This window comes from Mastomys coucha, unplaced genomic scaffold (assembly GCF_008632895.1).
Source record: "Mastomys coucha isolate ucsf_1 unplaced genomic scaffold, UCSF_Mcou_1 pScaffold21, whole genome shotgun sequence".
Classification (NCBI taxonomy): domain Eukaryota; kingdom Metazoa; phylum Chordata; class Mammalia; order Rodentia; family Muridae; genus Mastomys; species Mastomys coucha.
The window spans coordinates 45,324,676-45,330,599 of record NW_022196904.1 but is presented as its reverse complement, the minus strand read 5'-3'; the positions used below and the strand labels follow the sequence as shown (position 1 = coordinate 45,330,599).

General features: G+C 37.4%; 1 long non-coding RNA gene across 3 annotated transcripts in view; it reads left to right on the top strand.

Annotated features, from left to right (window-relative positions):
* Positions 1–2,502: 2,502 nt before the first annotated feature.
* Positions 2,503–5,924, top strand: part of LOC116102290 — a 30,149-nt gene continuing 26,727 nt past the window's right edge. For 2 of the 3 annotated variants that reach the window (XR_004123056.1, XR_004123058.1), the window contains exons 1-2: positions 2,503–3,599; positions 4,600–4,696. This is a non-coding gene — a long non-coding RNA (uncharacterized LOC116102290). The remainder of the gene's footprint in view (positions 3,600–4,599; positions 4,697–5,924) is intronic. The other variant, XR_004123057.1, reaches the window with a different exon arrangement.

Here is a 5,924-nt window from a genome sequence, read left to right as displayed (position 1 = left end):
CAATGGGAGGAGAGGCCCTTGGCCCTGTGATGGTTCTATGCCCCAGTGTAGGGAAATGCCAGGGCCAGGAAGCAGGAGAGGGTGAGTTGGTGAGCAGAGGGTTGGGGGAGGGAACAGGGGTTCCCCCACAAGGGGAAATCAGGAAAGGAGATATCATTTTAAATGTAAATAAAGAAAAATATCTAATAAAAAAAGCTTATTCAAAAACAAAAAAAGAAAGAAACTTAGCATCACAGCTAGGTTCTAGTCAATGAGAATGGGAACGGGGACAACGAAACTTCCTCTACTTATAGTTCCATTTTTCATTCATTCTCCTAAATGCTTGGGATATAATCAAAAGACTTGGGTGTTGCAGCTACAGTGAGAACTTAAGGTCAGAAGACAGACACACCAGGAACACTGCTTCTTTAGAACACCATCAGCTGCTCTGTTTTGCTGCTTCTTACTAAGCATGTCCTCAGAATACGGCTCTGTGTTTCAATTCCTTTGCAGTAATCTGTATTTATAGTCTGCTGATTACATAACTAGATTTGGCTCCTTCTAATGTAGAAACCTGCACCAAATCCCTTTAAAAAATATGATCTGCTGACCCGAAGAATAAATCATTACTGCTTATTTGGTTTTACCTTTCTTAATAAATGACTTTTTACCCCTTGATTACTATATTGCATCTCCAAAGAAACCAAATAACAAAATCAAGAGCCACCAAAAAAATACTTCAACAACCTATACCTAATATCTTAATTCAGGAATGCAATGTGTCCCTATTTCACATTAGCAACTCTGTATATAGGGTTTGCACAAAACACTTGCTTCATGACCATACCATATTGATGAAATAATAAAGCCATTGTTGTGTATTGAATTCTTCTGTCACCCTAAAATTCATATGCTGAAGATCTAACATAATGGAATGACCCTTGGAGGTAGAACTTTTAGGGGTACATTGGTATGGAATGAGTAAATAAGAACTGAATAGGCATAATGGGATCAATGTCTTCTTTAGTGCAAGAAGAAAAAATACCTGTTTCGTGACATGGAGAAAGAAAGTGTCACATGAGCATTTAATTCAGACTGCAATGCTGAGATGATCTCATGACTTCACAGGCCATCCTGACACTACAACTGTGGACTGGAGGGGAAGGAACCCCGATCATTTGAACTACCCAGTGCATAGTCTTCTGATGCTTCTGGGTAAACAGATCAAGCAGTCCTGCTTTCATCCAAGTGCCACTTCAGATATCTCCTCTACGTATATCTTTTCTTTCTCACAATCTTAAAATCAAATGTGGCCTTACAGTGGGAACCTAGCTGGGTTATTGTTGATGTTGTTTTAATAGGTGGTACAATTTTTTAATAGATTACAGGGTTTTGCCAGCCCATTATTCTGAACTTCTTTTCCTTGTACACAGTAGGCCCTGGACCATGCCCTGTTCTGAGATAACCAAATCAATGATAAACAGATGAATATCTAATGTATGCTCAGTTAAACAGAGTAGGTATTCTTTGACCTTATTAAATAATTTCCCTGAATCAAAGAACAACAATGTCATTAGGATTTCAGTCACTGAGACTGACTCAATTCCCACATCTGGTAGATGTCTATCATGTATGCTGTAGGAAGAATACATTTTTGAAAGTTTGGTTTGTAAGAATAAAAATTATTGGGTGAGTGAGGGGAATATAGATTTGGTCATTAAAACTGTACAGTGGTTAATTTTGATCTGGAAGTTCAATTCTTTATGCAAGATAAGGCTTCAGATAAAGGGGTAGATATCTTTTGCTGAATCTTTTATATATTTTTATTAAAGAAAATTGAAAGTCAGGAAAATGACAGAAATTAAAGAGAAATACTAGAACATTTGAGCCACTAATTAACTCCATTTAAAACTATTTATTACAAATGTGAACACAATAAAGGTCGATTTTATTGCATTTAAGGACCAAAAACAGAGCTGTGGCTCACAGAATAGATTTTGTACTTGAATGTGAGTTAGATCATCACTTCATAGCTCCTCACTGTGACTGTGGACAAGGTATCAGACCTCTTTATAATCCTTAGATTGTCTAAGTGGAAACTGGTTAATAATTCTGCTTATCATTGGTATTTGTGGGGTACAGGGGATGCAGGGCATAGGGAGAATTCACTCATTTAACAACATATGAGGACAGAGTTGCTGCTGTTCCTTAATGATTGTTTTTTTTTTTTTTTCTCTTAACGGTTTCACGCCCTCTTGAACTCTCTCTTCAAAGTTCTTTTCAACGTTCCCTTACGGTACTTGTTGACTATCGGTCTCGTGCCGGTATTTAGCCTTAGATGGAGTTTACCACCCGCTTTGTGCTGCATTCCCAAGCAACCCGACTCTGGGAAGACCCTGACCGGCGCACCGGGGGCCGCTACCGGCCTCACACCATCCACGGGCTGGGCCTCGATCAGAAGGACTTAGGCCCCCCACGAGCGGTGCCGGGGAGTGGGTCTTCCGTACGCCACATTTCCCGCGTTAATGATTGTTTTAAAATAGGATCTTCTGTAATCCAGGCTAACCTCAAATTCAATAGTTAAGGATAACTGTGAATGCTTGATATTTCTGCCTCAGTATCCTGGGTTCCAAGATTACAGACCCTCCATATCACACTCATGAAATCTTTAAAAAAATTTTATTATTACATGCATATGACAAATGTGTATACAACCTACTGATTTTATTCAGTCTTGCTTGTATGCTCATGTGTCCATGAGCTGTCTGGATGTTTCTAGGCAATGATGCTGTCAGCATTGTTTGCCTTGATAACAGCGAATGTGTGAGCATTGAACAAGATTAGGGAACTGCCCAGAGTCAAACAAATGAACAAAACCAACAACAACAAACAAAGAAACAGATAAAATGAAAAAAGTTGACTTTAAGGATGCCTTTTATCAATTGACTTTCTATGTTAACATTAATGTACATGTGATTTTTATCTAGAATTTGTGAACAACAACAAAAAAAAAAACCCTTAAAGAATTTGGTCCTTCTACTGATCCTTTTGCAAGGCTGATTAACAGATTACAACCTCAATGACTGTAGGGAGTTTAGAATGTTGCAAGTACAGAGCCAAATTACCTTGTGCTATTTTCAGCCCCCTAAGTAGCCAATTATTGTCTTGGGCTGTGTGTGAGATAATATCTTGGTGAATATTATGTAAATCCATTGGAATATAGAGAAAACACCTAGCTCCCACCAAGCGGAACTAAGAATAATACCGGATAGTATATGAGGCCTGTAGCAGAGACATTTCCTCTTCACTTTAATTCACATAACTAATGTCTCTACCAAAACATGTTAGAAGTGACTGACATGACTTCCTTTGCTCTGTTACTGTAAAACCTCATCCAACTCTTGCTGTGTTGGAACATAGAATTTAGTGTCACGTGAATCTGTGTTCACAGGCTATAGTGACTCATGTTTGACTCTAAAATAAACTATCTCTTATCCTCTTTGAGATGAGAGTTATGATTTTTACATCAACAACTTCTTGGATCTTGGTATCTATTATTGTCCCCAAACCTTACCTGTGAAGAGTCATTCACCATCTCTTCAGTCATCCTGCTTGCAGAGGTGAGTGCTCTTACTGCAATGTTCAATGATCACCTTTGACACTTGCCTCTGAAAGAAGAAAATAATAAGGAACTCTAATGCCACAGGTTCCTCCAGGACATGCTTGCTGAAGCTATTTGAAATGAGTAAGAGGTCCTTCTATGTAAATATTTCATCACTCTAAAGTAAGCTCTATGTAAATATTTCAAGCTCCCTGTCTTCAATATAATTGCATTTAAAATAGCAAATACATAGATCTTCCTACCATTAAGTCTATACACATCAGTCTTCCCCTACTTCTAGTGTATTACTGTCTGTCAGACACTCCCAGCTACTATGCAGATATAGGATGTATTATGTGAATCTTCACTGGTATTGGGGTAGGAAGTGGCAGGTGCTAAAATATTCTACTAGTGCTCTATCTGTTATTCTGCTCTTGTTCCACTGCCAATTAAATCTGGGGACAGAGGCAGCAAAAAGAGAAAGGAAAATATAAACCAAGGTGAAAATGAAAGACTCTATGAAATATTTTCCACAGTTAAAATGTGCAATGCTTAGTGGTACAGAGCTGTCATCTCAGAACTCAGGAGACAGAGGGAAGAAAGATTACAAGTTTGATACTAGCCTGGGCTACATAGCAAGGCAGTGTCTCAAAAAATATATGCTCTCAGAATATCTAGATATTGAATTATTTATTATTTAGTGACAAAAAGTGGGAACCAATTTTATTTGTACTGGGGAAAGATGAAACAAGGGGCATTAAAGCAGAAACAAGGACTGCTGGAGGAAAGATTTGGGACAAGGATCTAAAACAATATACAACCCAGGCAGTAGGTTTTATTTATGTTCTTCACCCTAATGTCACTGCTATTGGTTTCTCATTCTTTCTGGTCACAATTCTCTACAACCTTCAAGGAGGGGTACAGCTACTTACTCCTTTTTTTATGTTTATTTTTTTAGTCCCTTGCCAAAAATAATTGTGATAGTTCTCTCTTCACATATATCCTTGCTTTATTCACAGCAAACAAGGACAAGACTCCACAGGATGAAGGATGAGTCCTTCCTCATCACCCAAATACTATCTGATGGTGACTGCAGAAGTGACCTTTGCCAACAAAGTAAGCATTTCACAAGCCACAGAATATACACCATCATTACACTCAGGCCTCATGACTTAGACATTTCTTCCTAAGATCCTGAGACCTACGTAGAAGGGAGATCATACACAGATCTTAAAACATCATTTGGTGATTCTGAACATGTGGATACAACATTCTTTTCACTATTTCTGTTATTAAATGTAACCAAAACGTGAATACCAATCATAAAGCAAATATAACAAGACATTGAAAAGTCTAAGGAAGGCAGACTAGCTAGGGGACTGTCTTAGTTTGATGTTACTAAGACAAAATATCCAGGAAAATCAAACTGAAAGGGGAATGGGTTTATTTTGGCTCATAATGTCAAACGTTTCAGACCAATGTCAGCAGGGTCTGTTTCAATGGCTTTCAGTAAACACCCTGTATATATAATCTATGAGCCACATAAAATAGGTGTTAGGATCTGGTCCTCATGATTGGAAAATAAGCTTTGTTGTTTCTAAATCATGCCTTAAATCTCATTGTTATTTTTTAATTAATAACTGTCACTAACCAAAATCAAACTATAAAAATTAAGTGTGCTTTTACTCAATGCATTACTTACTTGTACCTAAAATAACTCAACATTTTAAAAGTTATTATAAATTGGTCTGTACTAGTGAAATTTTTTATGATTACAGTTATTTTGTAAAGGAAGAAATGCCTGGAAATTAGACAAATTTTTCCCCTCTGGCTGGGTTTGGGTGAATTTATCTCAAAATGTGAAATTTGCTAACAAACTTCAGACTTTGTGTAATCCTTCCTTACTCCAAATCCAGATTACTTACTAGGTATTTTTGTTCATATTTTTAAACATGCAATGTTGAAGAATCAATGATTCCTTACTTAACAAAAGACTCATGTTCATATTTAAAAGAAAAGTGTGCATTTTCCAATGTGAGAAGACTTTAAATGTTCCTAAGTAGTAGTTGGAGTTGACTTGAGGGAGTATGACTCAGTTACTAGGACAATTATATACATAGTTGTACTTTCAAATCCTAAACCCAGACTAGAAGTACATGCCTGTAACTGAAGCACCATAGAGGCTGAGGCAGAAGAATTAGGCTATATAGGGAGGTATTGTCCCAAGAAAATGAAACAATAACAAACACAGTCTAGAGTTCCTTGTGGTTTGTGGATTGTACTTTGTGTATTCTGATCTTCTGGGCTAATATCCACTCATCAGAGAGTGCATACCATGTGTGTT